Source organism: Apus apus, chromosome Z (assembly GCF_020740795.1).
Source record: "Apus apus isolate bApuApu2 chromosome Z, bApuApu2.pri.cur, whole genome shotgun sequence".
Classification (NCBI taxonomy): Eukaryota; Metazoa; Chordata; class Aves; order Apodiformes; family Apodidae; genus Apus; species Apus apus.
The window spans coordinates 36,795,428-36,817,238 of NC_067312.1; the positions used below are offsets into that span (position 1 = coordinate 36,795,428).

General features: G+C 40.9%; 1 protein-coding gene across 3 annotated transcripts in view; it reads right to left on the reverse strand.

Annotated features, from left to right (window-relative positions):
* The window catches only part of TJP2 (tight junction protein 2), a 69,147-nt gene that overhangs the window by 35,096 nt on the left and 12,240 nt on the right, over window positions 1-21,811 (reverse strand). For 2 of the 3 annotated variants that reach the window (XM_051642174.1, XM_051642176.1), the window contains exon 2: window positions 19,788-19,908. The gene's annotated coding sequence lies outside the window, so the exon portion shown is untranslated. Of the gene's footprint in view, window positions 1-10,095; window positions 10,120-19,787; window positions 19,909-21,811 lie in introns of those variants that run through there. The other variant, XM_051642175.1, reaches the window with a different exon arrangement.

A 21,811-nucleotide genomic window follows, 5' to 3' on the forward strand; every position in this document is an offset into this window, starting at 1 on the left:
TTTGCAGTTAAAAATGTAATACTAGGATATAACCTATACATATATTGATAAATTAATAAAAAGACAATTTATATGCATCCACACACTAAACATATCTGCCCCGGTAGCATACATGAAAAGAGAGGAAGCCTGCTTCTTTTCCCTCTCATGCTGCATGTTAAATAGGCATACAAGCATGAGAAACTGCATTTCCATCTCTGACTGAATTTGCAGAGCCCTCAGAAGTCTAGAGCGGACCAGTAAAACAAGCAGGAAGAGTCATATTCCAGAAGAAACCCACCAAATCCTTGATAAATTATTTTTGCACAATGCAGCTAATCCATTCAAGCCAGCAAAACTCAGAGCAGAGATTCAAGGTGTACAACTCCCAACTAACCCAGAGAGGCACTAGATGGTGCAGTGGTTCTGCAACTGAGGCAGCACATGCTGCCTCCCTGACTTACAATAACTGTTAATAATAAATAATAAATGTTAAATACAGAATTTCTTTGCAGTTTTAGAAACACAACTGCAGGCTATTGCTTTGGAATGGAGTGTGGTATTATTGCCCCGAAGAAACAGACTCCAAACTGCAAAATATCTTTATTTATTTCCCAAAGTGGCTGGCATTTGAGTGATTTTCATAAATAGATTATGTGTAAGTTAAAAAATTCTGAGAAAAAAAATTCTATTACAAAACTTTCAGACTAAAAATGACAGGAAATGTAATGTTAAAACAAGTTGTTAGATGTTTTTTGCTTTGTTTCTTTAATCTCAAGTATATATCCTACCAGCAGTGAAACAATTTTTTTTTTGTTTTTAATTCCGACTTTAAGTGCCTGCCCACCACAGTTATTTCAATAATTAATTGCACTGTTTATACAAAGGAAATAACAATATTCCTCAAGCAGTTAAACATTCTGAAAAGAGAAACATCTGGTACTTTAAAGATAAGCCATGCAAATTGCTCATCGGTCACAGCAAGACACTATGGAAATGGGTAACTGAAAAATTCTAAATGAGACTTTGAATCACTTTGACACGACAACTGCACACAAAGTGAGAGATGCTACATTTTAGCCCTAATAATACAAAGCAGAATTATCGTTATAAGTTTTTTTCTTCCAGGCTACTTTTAACCTGAAAGTAAGAAGTACTTTCCCAAGTACACTTGCAAGAAGTACCATGAGATTCTTTATGGTCCCACTTCTGCTGACATTAAGGCATAATTCCTCATGACACCAGAAAAGTCAAGCAACACTCAGACTATTTTCTTAAAATTAATTTACTTGTATTTCACAGTATTTGTGACCTCTGCCAGTAAGAACAACATTTAATCATTTTAATTCACTACCCAGAAATTATCTAGCATTGTGTGGTGCCACTTTAAAACTATGATGCTTATTCAACAATTATCTTTTTAGCAACTAACTACCTGTTCCTTACTATTGGAAACCCATAAATGCAAAAGCAGCCACCCAAACTGCTTTGATGGTATGCTGCCAGAAAAAGGTCCTCATTTACCATTATGGGGAGTGGAGAAATGGAGAGAAAGGCAAAAGGCGGTGTTCACTCAGCAGAGTGTAACAAATTCAGAACCTGAAACTCAAAGTCAAGTTATTTACAACACTTGCATGCTATACAAATTAGAAACATACACACAAAACTACTGAACTTTTCTGGGATGGGGTGGAAGACACAAGTGGAATAGTTTACACTTGTTACAGATGCATTCTACTGCGCTTAGATGCATATATATGCATAATCAAAAACCAGTACAATATCCCATTACAAACTAAACAGAAGCCTATTCAAGACGGAGAGGAAAAAAAAAGAAACTGTTTTTATCCAAAACACAGCTGCAAGACACACAGGTCTTACCTACTGAAAATTCGAAACTCATAAAAATATAGCTTGGACCTATTTCTGGAGCAATCTTTGGCTCAACCACACTGCTGTCATTAACCTGCTGAAATTACACTGCAATTGTTCCAGTGCTTCCCCAAGCCAGAAGCAATCAATGGTTCAAACGTTGTGAAGGAACAACTTCAACTGAAATACAAAATTGCCATTTTGGAGAAGAAAACATATCCTATTAGAAAATAAAACAAAACAAAACCAGTTATTAAAGAAAAGAATATCACTTCTTGGGGCATAGCAATAAAGTGGATCTCCTTTTTCAAAAACATAGCAAGGCTTGAGAAGATAAGAACCTGGGAGTCAAGCAATTACCCTTGAAGATCAGAATTTATCTAGGTAAAAGGCTGACAGATCAATTATACTTGTGCATGCAGCATATGTACATACACACTGAAAAGTGAAGAGAGTTTATTTGCTGTTTCATTTTCCAGATGGTTTTCCTAGACTTTCACCTTGTCACGCAGACTAAGGCGCTGATAGCCTTTTTTGTATACACTATAAGAAGGTAACACTACTGAAGGGGCACTAAACTTTCAGTTCATCTAATTAACAACAGCTTTAAAGGCTACCTCTGGCTTAACCTCCATTCACTTTAAGTGTAAAACCTAGTAACTCAGTTACACTTCTTCTGCACCTTCTGCTCCTTAAGATGCTTGAGCAAATGAAGTCTGAGAATCAAAGTGTTTGAGCACTTTGTGCATAAGCCAGGTTCAAGAGGACCACTTTTTGCTTGGCATCATAAAAAATAAAAAAGTTCTGATGTACTTGCAGTATCAGGATTTGATGAGGAGGTAAACTAAACTCACTAAGTGTGCATAATCAATTTTGTTATGTTAGATAAACTAATAAAAAGTAACTGTGAAAACTTGAAGTGCAGCTGCCATTCCTGAAGTTTCTTATTTCAGAATCAATTATTTCCCACAGCAAAAGATTTTATTCTTGCAGAACCTCAAAAATTTGAAAGAAAAAAACAAAGCATTATGTGCATTACAGAGTCCAAAGCTCTGATTACAAGTTTATTCACCTTCTACTGCTATTATTTTTAAATACTTTGTCTTCCCCCACCCATATGCAAATAGCAAACCAAGCAGTGGAACTGACTACCTCTAGAATCACACAACTACTAGTGAGAAACTGCATTTCTGCTACTCCATGGTCCTTACAGAATCTGGGATTGCAGCAACTTTGCTGTTCACCAACTATAGCTCCCCAGTCTGAGAAAGACAAGCTGTGTACCTTTTTACTGCTCCATGTAACTGCTGCTCTGTGTAACCAGGTTTTAAAAGGCTGTTTCATTGCTGGGATACAATCCAATCAGGTCAGCATTTATATTTAATCATCCAGTCATAATGCAAGACAATTCAAACAATGGTACCATTGTTAGTTTCTGAGCTTAGTCCCAAACTAGATTTTCTTCTCCTGTTAAGGTTTCTAGAATCCTTTGTTCTAACTCTATTAATAGAAGAATTATAAACTTCCAATTCTTGGAAGCACTTTGTTCTTGTTCAAGAATTCCCATGGCAGTAAGATTACATAGTCATATTATCTTTATTTTCTTGGATGATGGAAATAAACCTCAATCCTGTTCTGTATAATGCATAAAGATCAGCGGTACATTTAACCACATCAAAGACTAAAACCCCACAAAATTTACCCAATACAATGCATTTCATGCAGCTATCAATGTCCTATCACAAAACATAAATGTCAAAGAGACAGTCACTGATACACAAGGCAGATGAATAAAAGCTTCAAATGCATTTTAATGACCACAACAGTAAGAACCTAGTTCAAATTTATGTTTAAAAAACAAGTTAAAAAATGACAAACAAAAGCTATCAAATATCCATAAAGTTAGGCAGTTTTGAGCATGAAGTCATGTTCTGCATCATTCACATACATGCCACAACAAACAGCTTGATTTATGAGCCAACTCTTATTTACTAATTTCACTAGTCAGCACACTGAAACTGCTGACTGCTCTGCTGTCCTTGTTTTAGCGCAGGTATACTCTTTTCACAGATACTCCAGATTTCAAAAGGATTTTACAGCATTTTTCTAGTCACACTTGTCATTCCTTTCCAACTTCCTTTTCATTTGCCACCATACTCACACCCTCTAAGTCTTAACAACTCACCTGTCCCTTTCAAGATGCCTCTCAGTATTATCACACAGAACCACAGAATTGTCAGAGTTGGAAGGGACCTCTAGCGATCATCTAGTCCAAGTCCCCTGCTAAAGCAGGATACCCTAGAGCACGTTACTCAGGACTGCATCCAGGTGGGTCCTGAATATCTCCAGACAAGGGGCCTCCACAGTCTCCCTGGGCAGCCTGTTCCAGTGCTCTGTCACCCACATAGTAAAAAAGTTCCTTCTCATATTTAAGCAGAACTTTCTATGTTCTAGCTTTGCCCACTGCCCCTTGTCCTGTCACTGGAACTACTGTAAAGAGTCTGGCTCCATTTTCCTTGCACACACCTTCAACAGCCTACTCAGACACACTAAAGTTCACACTTAAATGTATCTTGTACATATCCAAAATGAGAGCAAAATCTGTTGCAAAAGGGAGTTCAGTAATATTTCTGTCAGCCATACAGTGGGATGTATGGATACAAATGCAAATCTGGGGATTGCAATTGAAGGGCTTGGATCCATAACTCACGATACTGATACTCCTCCCAGTGCATTTGGAAGAGGAGAAAACAAGCAAGCAAACCCTATCATGCAATATAAAATTGTGTGATGCTGAAACTCCTCTGCTGATACTGATAAAACATGCTGAGGTAAGAAAACAACAGGAGAGATGACAGCAGTAAAATTCAAGCCTTTTCCACTCCTTCTCCTCAGTCCTTTTGCAAGATCGGATGCGAAGCTGAAGCAAACCCTTCAGTTAGGTAGCAGTGCATGACTTGGCAAACATCCAGACAGGTTGTTACAAAGGCCATTTCAAACATCCTCCAACATAGGTAGAAATTATTCCTTTTCTTTAGTATCAAGACAGTAACTTTCACTTGGCTGAGTCATCTCCAAACAACGAGTTTATCTGCCTACACTTGAAAGGATGCCATCAGAACAATTTGAAAATACAACCTTAGGTGCAATCTTTCTACCATCTTTCTAAGCTTCATATGCATGTAAAGTCAATGTAAGGAACTTCACACCCCAGTCCAACTATTACATGAAACCAAACTGACACATCCCTATGAAACAGTGCCATTTCTACTGGACTGCAAACTGAAGTACGCAAAGGACAGCTGACCAGAACAAGATCAGTGAGTCATTCAGTAAATGTTATTCCTCCTTTTGCAACTATTAGTTATTTTCATAAACCACAAGAAAAGAACTGGGAAAGAAAAACAAGGGAATCTTTTGCATATGTGGCTAAGAGAAAAGGAAAAGTCTCAGAGCAATTGAGGTTTAGAAAAGCTTTCATTAAGCGACCAGCCAGAGCACAGCTCACTTCGGTAGCAACTGAAAGCTCACTCTCAACTCAGATTCAGAACAGAAAATCTTCTTCTAGTGGTCTGAGCCACATAAAAGAGCATTATACACTTCAATGACCTTCTGACATACAAAGCAGAAGCAAACCATAATGAAGAGTCCTACTTTTTTCCCATCTGAAAGAAAATGCAATTATGTACCTGCCTATAGACAAATAAGCCTTAAAAAAAAAAAAAAAGGTAAGAAAAATGTAATCCTTTTTCAAATAATCGTGATGCAAGAGGTTTAGTCCACCCTTATTGCTGCAGAAGATATTAGGAACACATCTACTGGCTTCTACTAGGTAAAGTAGGAAAACAAAGCTTGAAAAATAATGGAAAGTTAAGTCAAATTATTACAACAGGCAAAGAAATTAATGGATGAAATTTAATTAATGAAATTCTGTAACAGCATAGAAATGTTAAAATTAAGAAGGCAACACAATAACTCATCAAACAAAAAACCTCACAGAAAATGAGAAAACACACTCAAGGCATTCCCGTATGTCAGACTCAATTACAAGTATTTCACATACACCAAAGGGACAGCAAAGACTGATGTACCAACAGTACTCTGGTACGGGGCTTTTCACATTTTACCAATAGCTTGACAAGAGTGTCTGAGACACATGACCAAAGATCTCTCCAGCTTCTTTCACCGTCTTTACCTTTTGAGTGCACTGTGCACAAATAGCTAGGAAAGCATAGCTGCCAAAGGGAAACTGAAGGCATAGCAGCTATTGGAAATATCAGTAGGCATCCCTTTGCAATCATCACTGTCTTTAGAAGTCTAATCCCAATGTTTTTGCAACCTGGCCTATTGTAAAACTCATCATACCAAGGTAAAACACATTAAAAGATTTGACAATTCTGTCAGCAACTGAAAGGGGGTTCCTATTAAAGTGCTAAATCAGGAACAATATCCCTACTTTGATGCTAGCCTGCAAGACTTTCAGGAAACTTTAGAAAAATTAAAAATTACAGCTAAACTGAAACCATTATGTAGCCTATACTAAAAACAAAGCAAGTACAATACTTAGACACAGGAATTCTGATGTCATCACCTAAGGAGTATGCACACATACGCTTGCAATGAGTTATGCTACTGTTACTTCAGCTGCTTTGAAAACTGACTCTGTGAACAGAATAACAAAAACCATTGACCGCTTTTTACTTCTGGAACAAAAACTACTTAGGAAAACAATGTATCAACACAGTAAATAGTTTTAAAATCCTGTTCAACTCTTTAAAATGCAACTCTTCAAAAAGCCTCTGAAACACTGGACAGCATAATTCTCATCCCTGGCCACTAGAAGAAACCCACATGATCCACTTTTTTGCAGTGCTGGAACATAGAAATAAGAGCAATCAGTGCCAAGCGCTGCCCCTGGCAGCAAGCTGCTTAGCTCAATCAAAGGCAAACAATTTGCCTCTCACAGCTTTGTTAGCGGAGCCTGGAATCACAGTCTAGCAGGACATCCTGCATTCTCTCTGAAAAGCTCACACTGACTAAGAATTATATGGGTTGAGCACACAAAATGTTTTTCCCATCACATGCCTGTGCAAGGGAAAGACATGGCAAGCTGAGCACATAAATTATTAAGTAATAAATAAATGAATAATGGGTAGATGTATAACTTACTGTAGCTGTATAAGCAAATTGCTAGAGCACAACTCTTTTTTTTTTTTTTTGCAAGATCTGCCTTTTTTGTGTTTTTAAAATGAGAATAACTTATCCCAAATTCAGTTGTGAAACACTAATGCCGTATTGTTAACCAGATCTAGAGACTCTAGCAGCAGAATATGTAAAATTATATTTCTCTCTGATTATATAACAGGCCACAACACAGGGTACAAACACCCAGCAAGCTGCCTGACATTCAGTCTGCCTGCTTAGTTAACTGCTACGAGCGTAGGCCTTGAAAGACCACTTTCATCTTTATTGTATTTTAAGTTACTGGACAGAGATGCCTGAAAGGTTCTTGAAGGCATCTCTCCTGCTGTTTAGTAAGCTAGATGATTTATTCTTACATAGCATCAAGAGTAATTACATGTATATATTCATTTTCACTCTACATTCCAGCTAAGAAGCATTCAAAAGCACAATTCTGCCTTAAGACTGGTATTTTCAGTACATCTGTCTTACCAGCATGGATCACAAAAAAATCCTTGGTGAGTTCTTAATTTTGATAGTAAAAAATGCATTCCAAACATGGCTTTAAAATACAAAGTATTTTTAAGTTCATTTGAAATTTTAACACAGACATTAAGTCCACTATGCTATTTCACCCCTAAACCACGTATACAGCTCAGGTCATTAAAAAAAGTTTCCTGCAGCAATCAATTACTTCAGTTTCCTATGAAAACACTGCAACTTACCACTTTCTGTTATACAAAAGAACTCCAAAGATGTTTCCAATGTCAGCTGAATCATCATTTTTTAAATACTTCTAATAATCACAAAATGTGAAAACTAGAATTCCTAAAAATATAGCCATAAATTTTACAGTTTGCATAGCTTCATTATGAAAAAATTAGAAAACTAGAAACCATTGTTGTAGTATCTCCACAGATTATTTGTTGGTCTTTTTTCTACAAAGTAATGAACAAACAGTTGTCTTTATAAGGAATTACAGTCTTTAATAACTGTGGAATATGCCCACTGCAGAAGGCACACTGATGGTTCCTTCCTACTGAAGTTCAGTACGCATAAGAAACATGAGCTTTCTCACAGTCTCAAATAACAGACAGGAGAAAAGATCAGCCAAAGCTCACTTTTTGCTGGTAGAGAAGCTGCCACTGAATTCATAGCCAACACAGCCTACTTCCATACAGCACGGACTCGCAGCTGTGAAATAACAAAAAAGGTGCATCCAAACAATATAACTCCTATTTCTATTTCAAGACCTGACAAGCCCTACTTTCCCCCCCCCCCCAACAATTTCCTCCATAGAACAGAAGAAGTTTGTGGTATAAACAGGAAAGTACAAAAAAGTGCAAAATCTTCAGTCAAATCAAGCCAACAGAAGTGTTATCATTAGCTTCCAAAGAGCAAGGATTCTACCAGTATTGATAAAATCAGGTAAAACAAATGTTGCCATTTTAAGGCAAACAGGAGGAGAATAACAGCAAAGCCTACCAGTACACCATTTGCTGAAATACTCTGCAAGGTCTGTTACTTCAGGAACCATGCCATACTCACTATGATTTTGTTTAAATGAAGTATTTAAGCAACAGCCACGTAAAGTGTACCTTTAAAGAGTACATCTGTAATTCCAGGCTCCGATGTGCAGAGTTAACCTTTGCATCTATATCGGGTCAACATACTTAAACCTCATCCTCAAGAGATCCCTGCAAGGCAAGTTGCCAACACACTGGCATGGATATTTAAGTTTCTCTCACCAGAACCATCAGCAAGTAATCACACCTAATTACTAAAAGCACTGCAGCAACAGAAGTGATAAATACAATGGAATCTGTGTCAAAGAGCTTACAACATGGATTCAGAAGAGATGAAACAGACAAGCACAGGAGGTTATCATAACAGAACACGAGGGGTGAGGTAAGAGGGGAATAGTTACCCACATCAGCTACATAACCTTTGTGATTTATTAAAACAAATAAAAACCAACTCAAACAAGCAAAGAACCAAAGCACACCACCAACTACACTCTGGAAATAATCACATGAAAGAATTGTTAGTTCACTGATATCAAAGAAATACCTGTGACATGAGCAACATAGGATATTGGCCAACACACACCCCCACAAAAAGGGTACTTCCAGCATTAATAACTCTACAAGTCACAAAACAAACGATCAGGTACAAATAACTTCTGTTCATGGCTTCCATTCACACGGGGGTGGGGGAGATGACTACAGGTACATTCAGCTTCCCACACACACACTGCACCAGCTCTGCTAGCCTGGCAGGTGCTGCTGGCTATTGCTAGGTGGGCTTTGTAGCTGGATTGGTAACAGCAGCTGAGCAACAGGTGGAGGAAAACACATTTTCCCATAGGAACTGAACGGTCTTTTAGAAAAACAAATGAAACCCTCAAAACAGAAACAACAAAACAGGGGTGAGGCAGAGAGAGTTGTTTGGGGTTTTTCTGTGTGTGCGTGGTTTGGTTTTGGTTTGGGGTTTGTTTTTTTTTTCCAACTGGGAAGTTTGTTTCTCCTCAGAAACGGGGATTTTCGGTTGAAACACTGACGTGAATCCTGAGCACAACCAGTAACTGAAACACGAAATTAAACTCTGTCTTCCCGGCGCTCCAGACGTAAGAAACAGGCCAGGCTTACAGAGAGACAAGCCCACGCAGCGACCCGCACCCGAGAGCTGAACAACACCCTTCGCTTCTGCTCGCCGGCCTGAAACCCCCGTTCCATTTTAACTTAAAAAAAACCCAAACAACCCACGGCATTTCCAGCGGCCTTGGGCTCCAGGAATGCCGCTGGCCAGCCGCCGGCAGCGGGGGTGAACCGAGCAAACCCAACCCGGCGCTGCCAGGCTCCTGCTCCTCCTCACCCAGGAGCTGACACCAGAAAGCCCCTGTTGCCCCCAGACAGACGCACGCTCCTCGCACCGCACCACGGCTGCAAGCCCCGGCCCGCCTCCCCGCCCCCTCCCCGCCACCCCGGGGTCCCGACCGGGAGGGACGGTAGCACGGCCAGGAGGAGCAGGAGGAGCGCGGTGGGCGAGGGTGAGGCTACCGACCTGCTCCTCCCCCCGTGCCGGCTCCTGCGGTCCGCTCCCGGCGGAGCCCTGCGTCGCTCCCATAGGAACATCGCCCGCCGCGCCGGGCGCTACCGGGAGCAGCCGCCAGCCCCGGGCCTGCCGCGGCCCCGGCGCCCGGGAAGGGAGCCGGCCGAGCCGCCGGGCAGCGGGAGCGGAGCGGCGAGGGCGGCCGGAGCCCGCCGGGGACAAAGGCGGCTCTGAGGAGCCCGCCACAGAGAGACTTTGTGCTGCCTGAGCCCGGCCGGCCTCAGCCAATCCAGCCTGCAAGTGCCCCCGGCAGGGGAAGAAACGTTTTCATTCTCCCCGAGAAGAAAAGAATTGTTATCCTCCGTTTACAAAAATATTTCTCGTATTCTTGCCCTTGGCAGAGGCCAATCGCTGGCGTCGGTCAGCGGGTAAACGGGAGCGGTGGCCCCCGTGGCCCAAGCCGGGACAGCGCTTGTGACACGAGGCTTTCCAACAGGATCTACAGCCCTCTTCTGTCTAACAGAAAGACACCGGTCATCTCTTACCTCTCCTGTTTGTGTTTTTAGGATGAGGACAGTTTTAAAGTCCCCTCAGCCCCCCACCTGCTGGCTTCCTTGAGTCTGCAAGCTCTGTCAGGTGCTCCATCCCACCGTGTAACTAACAGCCCTTCCCCACCAGTCTCGAATTTAACACTGCTGCTATTAATTCAGAGGCTGAATAGCTTGGCTTTGAGGCTGTAATTATGTACTTTTTAAAAGCGTGTTTTGAGGTAGCAGTATTGTTAAGAGCTGGAAGAAATGACGAGTCACTAAAAGCTCTAAGAAGACGACTGGAAGAAGTTCAGCCACGCTTGTTTTCAGAAATAAAGACATCTTTCCCAATGCTACTGTTTTGTTATATAATTTTGAGTGGATGAGTTAATACTGGAATTGGAAGGAAGAAATTAGGACCAACTGTGAGGGAAGAGCTTTCTTAAGCTGATACTTAAAAAAAAAAGAACAAAAATGCAAAACAATGCTAAAGCAACAACTTTTCTTTCATCTGGTTCACCTTTCCAGTTTTACAACCGAATGAGACCATCCAACTTCTGTTGCAACACTAGCAGTTGCAAGACCACTTGCAAAAATGACGCGCAGCAGATCAGGCTTCTCATGCACATGGGATTCTGTGATAGGATGTGGTAACAAGAATTTCTCCATGAGACACAGCAGGGCGATGCAAAACAGCTGCCACTCTCTGCATCACTTAGTGTTTCTGCACAGCTTTGCAATCTGGAGGCAACTTACAAATATATAGCATTGCTGGCAACATCAGCATAGGTGTGAGCAAAAAAAGCCACTGTCCAGTACTTTACTCCTTAAAATGGCCAGACAGGATGAAAATAACATGAACTGTTTTTCACTTTGTATAGGGCATGGTAGGATTTTGCTGCAGACAGCTACATAGTTTCAGATGCAATATTAGTTTTTTGTTTTAGCTGGATGGCAAAATACTTTTTCAAAGACAGCAGTTGTCAGACATAAAGTGGGACAGGGAAAGGAGAAGCCACTAGATCCCTGCAGCAGCAGTCTCTTGACACATACATCTAGTTTGTAGCAATAAAGTAGAGCTCCAGCCTCCTGCAGCCATATCTCTCCACACAGGCTCTGGCAGGAGAGGAAGAGTTAGCACTCCTGATTCCACATTAGACACAGTCTGTTGGGGAGTGCAGACAGCGCCAGTCAGAGCAATGCCAAGGTCTGTTTACCCCATCCAAAGCCAAGGAGAATTACTTCTTGCTCCAGACACAAGCTGTGCCTTGGCCTAAAGTCTCCTCTTGGCATGTTCTGTGACTTTATTAAAGCCATACAGTGTTATAACTAACAGCTGTGCTTCCCTGAGCTATAGGGAGGCAACCAAAGTTAACACTTAGCTAGTGCAGTAGGGTGCTCCCATCTCTCAAGATGCCTGCTACAGTTCCCCTCTATGATTCAGCTGGTTTTTGTCTCTCAATTTTGCAGGCCCAGGCCTGGAGTGGAAAGATTCCCATGAGAAAGGAAAAGGTCTAGCAAGCTCTGAGTTGGTAACAACCTTGAAAGCACAGAGAGGCCAAGTTGATATTCCTAACATCAGCTGCTCTCTAGTGTTGAAGAACACAGAGCTCAATCCAGCCACAACTAAGACCAAAATGGAGATAAAGTAAGAACAAAAAGATAAACAACAGAGTTTGCTTGGTGAGAACAAGGCCTTCATGGCTTTTTCTACTGTTTTGCTCCAATGAGAGATGCTGGACGTACAGCTAAATAGTTAAATGACAGCAGTCAATCCACTTTATTCTAAAAAAGCCTGATCCCATCTTTTATTGGGAGACTTCCAGTACACTTTCCCAGGAGGTTGCTGGATCTTCTCCTCTCCAGCAGGGATGCCTGACAGAGAGATTAATACTCTAGAATTAAGACCCACCCAGGGACACCCAGCTGTGGATAGGCAAGGGTGAGATATATTAATTCCTTTATTGTCTTTATTAGTGCACTTAATTTTAAGCAATTGCTCATTGTTAAGTTTTAAAATTCTAGAATCCTTGTAAAGTCAATAATTAATGTTCTAGGCCTAGTATAAAACTTAGTAATAAGTAAGTTGCCAACATTTTAATGGTTAACCTTTGTTGTTTGATCTAACTACTAGTAGTATATTTTATTGTTAACATTACCTTTTAGCATCCTAACCTTAGCTTCTGTTACAGACTCCCAATTTCCCTACAATTGGATTGTGCTCGTGCCTTCTAAGGGGTTAAGACTCCAGTATCATATGCAATTAATCTCAATCAGTGCATATATGTCTCGTTTGCCATCCCATCCCATTTGGGACAGCTTGCCTGAGGTAAGTGCAACACAGATGCAGGAATCGACCACAGTTATGCAAGTAAAATAGGTGGGTTTTCAGTTGCATCACCTGGGAAGGGCCTATCAGTTTGTCTCAAATCAGTTTCCTGTAATAAAAGATGGAAAAATCTATCGGGGTGGAGAAGTCTATGTGGATTTCTGTAAGGCCTTTGACATTGTCCCTCACAACAGCTTTCTCTCTCTATTAGAGAGATATAGATTTGATGCGTGGACTGTTTGGTGGGCAAGGAATTGGTTGGATGGTCACATCCAGAAGGTAGTGGTCAACAACTCAGTGTCCTGATGGAGATCTGTGACAGGTGGTGTCCCTCAGGGATCTGTACTGGGATCAGTATGGTTCAATAAGGCCAAGTGCAAGGTCCTGCACATGGGTCAGGGCAACCCCTAGTATCAACATATGCTGGGAAACAAACAGATTGAGAACAGCCCTGTGAAGAAGGACTTGAGGGTATGGGTGGAGAAAAAGCTGGACATGAGCCAGCAATGTGCACTTGCAGCCCAGAAAGCCAACCCTAACCCGGACTGCATCACAAGGAGTGTGACCAGCAGGTCAAGGAAGGGGATTCTCCCTCTGCTCCATTCTGGAGAAACCCCAACTGGAATACTGTGTCCAGCTCCAGAGTCCTCAGCACAGGGAAGACATGAAGCTGTTGGAGCAAGTCTACAGGATGGTCACAACAATGATCAGAGGGCTGGATCACCATTCCTATGAGGAAAGGCTGAGAGAGTTGGAGCTGTTCAGCCTGGAGAAGAGAAGGCTCTGGGCAGACCTTATTGTGGCATTTCCATACTTTCAGGGGGCTTAAAAAAAAGATAGGGACAAATGTTTTAGCAGGGCCTGTAGTGATAGGACAAGGCATAAAAGGTTTCAAATGATCAGACTAGATATATGGAAGTGATTTTTTAGGATGACAGTGGTGGAACACTGGAACATGTTGCCCAGAGAGGTGGTAGAAGACCCACCCCTGGAAGCATTCAAGCTCAGGTTGGATGAGACTCTGAGCAACCTGATCTAGTTGAAGATGTTCCTGTTTACTGCAGGGGGGACTGGACTAGATGACCTTTAAAGGTCCCTTCCAAACCAAACTATCTTTTATGATTCTATGAAAACAAGCTTATTTGGGCTTATCAAAGGATTTCCCATGTTTGTCAACAAAATTTCTCACTTGTAAGAGTACAGAGGACACACATCTTTTCCTATTTTCTTATTTACTTTCTCAAATCAAACAGCCACTCTGCCAAAATGGGAAGATAAATCATCTCATACCAGCCCAAAAACAGGGCCAGTAAGTGACCTCTAGCACTCCCGCTCACGCTAGGGCTTGGCCAAGTGCCCAGAGGCCCATATTGATGGCATAACTATCAACACAATTACAAGTTATCCTGCAATTCAGCTTCAGAGAACAGACTTTCAGGCATTCCTAGGTACTTTCTGCCCTTTGTCCCAAGGTGGGAGGATATGCCTTACGAGGGGTGGACTATACCACCTAGACCCAAGGTGTTAGGATACAAGATAGCAGTGTAATTAGTCACAAGAGCTGCATGAACTCCTGCAGCACTGCAAGTTCCTACCTCCTGTAGCAGGAAATGGGAGAACAGATACACAAAGTACCTATTTGACCTAACAGCTATTCCATAGGGAGGACACCATCCCCATTCTCTTCACTTGTAAGCTGAAGAACAACAAAACCAAACCTCTAAACCAGAGCTTGAAGAAGCACATCTTGAAGTGTATAATTAGATATAACTTCTAACTCAGCTTCTCTTAAATCCCACAAAACCCTGTTTTGTGGATCATGTGTGCTATACAGAATACCTACCAGCTAGCCAAAACTGACCAGGGAGAGCAGCACAAGCAGAATCGGGAAAGGACACCCAAAGAAATGGTCTGTTCTGTCTCTGCACACTTTAAAGTGTTTGCAGGCATGGCTGCAGGCCCTGCCAACTGATTGTCTTGCTTTGAAATGGGAAATGCAGGTAGAGCTGCAGTCAGTCCTGGAAGTGATACAGCCTTGCAAAAAGCAGGGTACCAACGCCATGTCAAAATCACATGAATTGGGCTACAAATGTGCCCCTCTGCCCTCTGCAATGTTTAGGACCAGCTATTTTGCATGTGTAGTAACTGCAAAAAGCAATTTAATATGCAGGGATTTAATGAAATGTTATGTAAACGTGTAGGGGTTTTAAAATTAACTTTCATGGAAAGATTAACTGGTATTAACTTTATAAGAAACATGCAAATCACTTCTAGTGATTACATTTCCCATTGAGACTTTCAGTTTAAGTAATAGAGGCAGACATTGTTTGACTACAATCAGATTGAATCTATGGTCTGTGTAGGACTAATCAAGAGAGATCACTTGCTGTAGCTTGAGTCATGCAAAAGCTAGGCCATAGTCCATAAATTATCTAATGCTTCTCTGAATTAAGCAGTTGTGCTACTTCCAGCCTCAGCAGAGGGAACACCCATTTAACACTACATTACAGGATGTAGATTTAAAACAAGTAGCTGCCTCTCACAGTTACTCGTGCCAACCAAGTAAGGCTATTCAGCAATTTGCCTGCAGCAACCAAGATTATTTACCATGTTGTGATTCAGGTTCTCTCCATCTTCTCCCCACCACCTAGCCTTTTAACTGGCCCTTCTGACAATAAGTTATTTTTCTTTTTTAAAAAATGCTAGAGAACATTAAAAAATGTTCAACATTTAGTAGTGCTGCTAGACAGCATAGGAAACAGCTTCCTTAAAGAACTGGGAACTGATTTCAGCAAGACATACTGGGAATGTAGGCTGCTAGTCCAGTTGTTGAACTGTCTGAACCAAGATGCCAGTTTTGCTTTTGTTTTTAAGCACGTGTTCATGATCCTCTCTGATGAAAGGCACTGTAGAAGTTTCTAAAAATACCATGTTGCCAAACAGCCTTTTCCCCTCCCCTTCCAAGCAATCTCTTTAGACTGCTGTTTGTCATCAGGCTGCAAAATCACACAAATCCATCAGCCCAGTTCTGCTTAAATGTTTCATAAATCCAATTATGTCAGCTTCTTTATATAGTAAGCTGGGCCCTAACAGATTCAACCATCAGGATTAGAAGACGTGGAGGTAGCTGACCTCTGACTCTCAAATTGCTGAGGAGCTACATATGGTTCAAACAATCAGTTCTACATTGGGGTTAAGTCACATATATGACACAGCAATCTTAATCTCTATCTTGAGTGGACTGGAGAAGAGAAGCCATGAATACTATCTTGGCACTTGTTACCATGTGTATACATGAATCAAATGGAAAGCTACCAAGACGGTGAGGCTGAAGCACTGGCCCTTCAAGAGGGCTCTCTGGCAGCAGTTAGGTTTGTTTAGCCTGGAGGAAAGATGATTTAGGGACACGTAACAGGACCTGATTGGTGCTGACAGGAGGAGACTGGGGAGATGCAGCCAGGCTTTTAACAGTGGTTGGAGGATAGGAGATGATGGACAAAGGTTCAAACAGAAGAGGTTCAGGTGGATATAAGAACACAATTTCTCCCCATGAGGGCAGCCAAGCCATGTACCCAGGGTGCAGACAGGTTGTACTGCTTCTGTCCTTGAAGCCTTTCAAACCCCAACTGAGTAAAGCCCCAAGCAATCTTTTCTGACCTCACAGCTGACCCTGCTTTGAGGAAGAGGTTGGGCTAGAAACCACTTGAGGTCCCATTCCCCCTGAATTAGCCTAGCATTCCTGGGTTACTGCATGACTTAAGTGCCACCTCAAAGCAGAGTGATGTGACCTGACCCTTGTTTCCATTTCCAAAGTACAACTTGTGATTATGAGCATAAGGATTTTGGCATGCAGCTTGGAGGGTCCAGTATGTTGGCCATCTCTGGTCTAGTGTAAGCATGCACAGCCATACACACTTCGCATGGTTCAAAAGCAGCAACTGTAAATCTGTTACTTATGTTCAGGGGAGAAACACAGAGCCCAATATAAAGAGCATTCCACGCTTCATACATACTTCATACACACAGAATCCTCTGTGGCTCATCTGGCCAACTTATCTTGAGGTTCTCATGGTACAGTGTTCTGTAGGTTTGTTGGTTTTTTGGTTTTTTTGTTTTTTAGTCCAGACATACCAATTTACCTAGATGCTTCAAGTTTAAAACATGTAGATAAAGATTTGGAACAAGAAGCTGCACTGTTCTAATCCTATTACAAACACAATTTCAAGTTCATAAAAATAAAAAAAGTTTATTGTGACAAACACTTTTATGCTGGAAACCTAGGAACAGCATTAGAGATATTAACAGTATGAAATACAGTACTCATATTTAAAACAAAAATTGGGAAAAATATACTAAAGTCCCCAGGTTCATTCTGCTACAAAAGAGCACAAGACTGTTTGCTTTGTTTGTTGCTAAATCTTTGCAAATGTTATGTAAATTAGAAAATGTAGATGTATAGAATGTTTCACAGCATAGATAAAAACAGCATGAGTACATGCAAAGGTGTTTGATAACAGTCAATAAAAAAGATAGTGGGGAGAATGAAGAAATACACTCTGTTCTAAAGACATTTTCATCTGTGCAATGTTCTGCAGTGCCTTGAAAATTATACTGGTAGGTAAGGCAAGCAAATTAAATAATGTGACTTTCTGCTAGAGTGAAACAGGGATTTCACTATGACTCTGCCTGAACAGACATACCTTACACACTCACACATACACCCCCCTCTATGGACTACACATATTGAAGCAGCTTTCTCTGGCATAAGTAGTTTGACCTCTATTAATTTAAGAAGCTACAAAGGCTAGTTCTGTCATTCTAAAAAATCAAATAACCAAGTAGTTTAAACAGATCCAAACCACATAAGTAGGTACTGTTTTTCTCTTCAAACATCATACAAAAGTGTGTACCAACACTGGAAATACTTTCCCCACCCCCAACTTGTTCATTTTAAATAGCAGGCACCACACTGGACACATTGTTTGTGAGCATGCACTTTGTTTCTCATTTGCTTCCTCTCTTCTCCATGCTTCTTGACTACCCTTTGCAAGGCTGTGAAGCAAACCTCTGCTTTTAGCAATTTATCCACCTTCCCTCACGAGATGTTAAGCCCTACAACATCAAAAACTTTACCATAGTAATCAACTCTTATGGCTCAAATTAATTAAGGCTACACAGTAATGAAAACAAAGATTCCATTCTCACGGAGATCATTGCACTTACTCAGAACAAGAAAAAATATGCAGAATGCACAAAATGTAACATCCACAAAGCTTTCTTGTTTTTTTGTGGTTTTGTTTGTTGTTGTTGTTGGTTTTTTTAATGATGCAGAGGTTAATTTAAAAAACAAAGCTCCAGACAGCAGTTCTTCAGCCAAGTTAGTCCTTCAAAGCACTAAAAGTATGCTTCAAAGCTCTGCCTCTCTCCATCCTATTTATACTGGCAAGCCTCCTGCTGATGAGCTCATTAAGAAACAAAGCAGTTCTGCAGTTCTATTCAGTAAGAGCAAGGTCCTTTCTGGGGTACTACGTTGGCTTTTGGGCGCTGCTCTTCAGGAAGGGCTAAAGTGAGCTGGTGACAGTCCATGGTGAAGGGTGGGAACAATCACCAGAGAGAGAGAGCAGATGGACACCACCACTCCAGTTATTCACTTGCCAGTTCCACAGCTCCTTGGAGCCCACAGGCAAAGCTTTTGAGGCACCATTCTCTAGTGCGTACAAGATTCTGCAGTTTTGTTCACTAAGAGCTTGGCTTACAAGCATCCACATTCCCTGGTGTAAGGTTTCCATACCATACCATATTCTTAAAAGTTGTTTTATTTTTAAGAAAATGCTAAAGTCTGCTTGAGACATCAACTGTGACATTCCTGCCTAGCTAAGGTTTACCGATGCTCTAGTATCACTTTTTCCCCACACAGTGCCCTAAGTGAACAGGGCTTGCTTGCTTTTTCCTCCCTGTCATGTCTTTCGAGACTTACTAACTAGCATCCTGTTCTCTCACTCCCAGAACATTAAACTAAAAGACTAGTAGCTTTGGCTAAGTATATCACAAATTAGAAAGACAGGACAACTAATAACAGCATTTCCAAGTAGATGACTAAAGGAGCAATAACTATTTATTGCTCAAGAATTAAAGATAATTCAATTATAGTATTGTGACCAGCATAAAAATCTTTGCTCTCTTAAAATCGTCATCTCTTAATGACTTACAAAAACAAGCCAGACATGTTTGATCAACACATAAAACTAAGGACACATTTTATATTCTCTCTAGAAGCACTTGAGAAAATGTTTCAAAAGCAAGGTTAATATGCTGAAAGGATTATATTTACCTTAATGATGTACTATAAGAAAATATGCAGCAAAACAACTCTCCCTGTGTGTGGCTATTCTGTTTCCCAGGACTCTACTGAGTCACTAAGCAGTTCCCATTAATATTTCCCTCCACGCTTGAAGTAATTTATTTATCCCCAAACCCATGCTAAATATTTATATTTGCTGAAGACATCACCATAGATTAAATCCATTCTTTACCAATGTTTAGTTAAGAGAAGAACTAGTACAGGCCTGCTCATTATTATTTGCATAACTTAGGCAGAATATTGAGTTCACTGCAGAAGTCTCTCCTCTTCTGGAGGCCTGCTGTACATCATCAAGCTTTCAGCAAATGTGCATGTGCTCACTCTAAGTTGCTTCAAGAATCCAAAATACTGTTCTGATCTCAACTTATTACCTTAAAGCCTTTTAAAAACATGGCTACAAGAATGAACATTACAGCTGGCACATTACAAGAATCTGTCATCTTAAACTAGTGGCCAGTTCTAACTGTCACAACTTGACTAGTACCTTGTGAGGAACGATGATTTTTGAGTGTCTCTGTCTCGTTCCTGGGAGATGCTTCGGCCTTGATGTGCAGCTGGGCTCCCAGTCCCACTCACAAGGAGATGGCAGCGCAGTAGTTTGATCACTGAAAAACAAAGTTTCGTGTAAGTAACCTGTATTCACCAAGGTGTGACTGTGAAGCCTGGGACACTGAAGTCATAGAGATGAAGAGGATACATAATATTCTTCTCGGGTTAGTGTGGCATGCTTCGGCTTCCCTGGCAGTGAAATGGAAACAGTGATTGAACAGAGGAGATACACGACAGTATTTACACTTACAGTAACACGGCAGTCACGGTCAATTCAGTCACCGTCCCTCATCAGGCATCCCTGCAAGTCTGCGCACAAGGCACCAATGCATTTTTGCAAGCTAAGTAGGTTACAGACAGGAAGCCTGCTTATTCCCTGCCCCCTCCACCTTTCCCCCCACCCCCCCCCACCCCAAATGGTTCTCTCCATAAGGCATTTGGGCTTTTTGTTTTAATTTAGTCTTATAGCTTAGTTTGCACAATATTGTACAAAACTAAGCCAGTTGTATCTCAAGCACAACCTCAGTAAGATCAAATACATGTGCTCCAGTGTTTTCAACTGGTAACTTCAGTTGCCAAATGATAGAAAGGAAACAATACCCAAAGTAATTTTCTACTCCTTCCCCTGCTCAGCAGGCCTCAGCTGCCCTTCTTCTGCACAAGCAGCATGTTAGCTTTCATTCAGCATCCCTGTCAGAGGGTTCCTCCTCTCCCACACCCCTTGTGCAAGCCCTTGATTATCCCATGTAAGGAAATAGAAAATGAACAGTTTAACTAAGACAAAAGAGGAACTTCTGACAGAAATAGAAAGAGAAGGCAGTGGTTAGGGTTTGTTGGTTTGGTTGTATTTTTAAAAGAAAACCAACACATGTCTTGACAATCTTACTTCTTCTCAGAAAGCATCTTTCCAAAAGTGTTCCATCTTCAAAGAAGCACATAAAAGAAGCACATAGCCAGACTTGCTTAGAATATCTTATCCATACGTGTAATAGGTTTGGGTTTGTTGCCTATTATTTATTTCCCCTTCCTCCTCCCCTTCCAGTGTATAAATATGTTTTTTTTTTATTCTGGCTAATATTCTATTAGTCTTTTCTAGATATAAGGAGACCCATATGAAAGAGATACTGAAATAATTCCACAGAACTTTCCCATTTATCTACAAGTCTACCCCACATTTTATGGGTCTGCCTTGTGTGTGGCACCCACCTTTCCTGAGCACAATCAAAACGAGCTCCCAGGTTCAAAAACCAAACTTAAAACTTTGAAGATGTTTTAAAAGTACATTTGGCCTCAGATTAACTTCTTAAAAACTCAAAAATGCAAGCATGTGCCATATACCACATTGCACAAGTAGAAGGTCATTTTCCTTCTATGCTGGTTCTTCCAGCATAAAAAAGGATCTTTCTAAAAATAATAAACTACTGTTTTAGATCAAGGCATGATTTCTGAAGTGGCAGAACAAGAGGACACTTAGTATGAGTTTCCATGATCACCAAAGAGCAGCAAAGAGCTATGATGCACATTATGAACAAACACCAGCTTTATTGTTCCAGACTGTGCACAAAATACTATTCTGGAGACTGCAGGGAAGTTACAAAAGCAGGCTAAACCCAAGCTACCACTATAATCACTTTGCCTTCAATGTGAAGATGCCTAAATCTACAAAAATCTGTCACAGAAATCACATCAGTATTCCAAGGAAAAATGGAGGTAGGAAAACATACTTTATAAGGCTTTCGATACGGAAATGTAAATTAATGCCTTAGCAAAAGAAGGTATTTGCCTTTCCTGTTTTCTTTTGCACCTTCCTTTTGTCTGTGCTTTTAATCAGGATTTTTACAACTTTACACTGATGGCACTAGAGCTGGCTATTTTTTTATTATTATTTTAGAAGATTCAGAGAAATAAAGGAAGTATTTGAGTTAAGCAGGCACCTGAATTTGTGCAGTGAGGAGATGA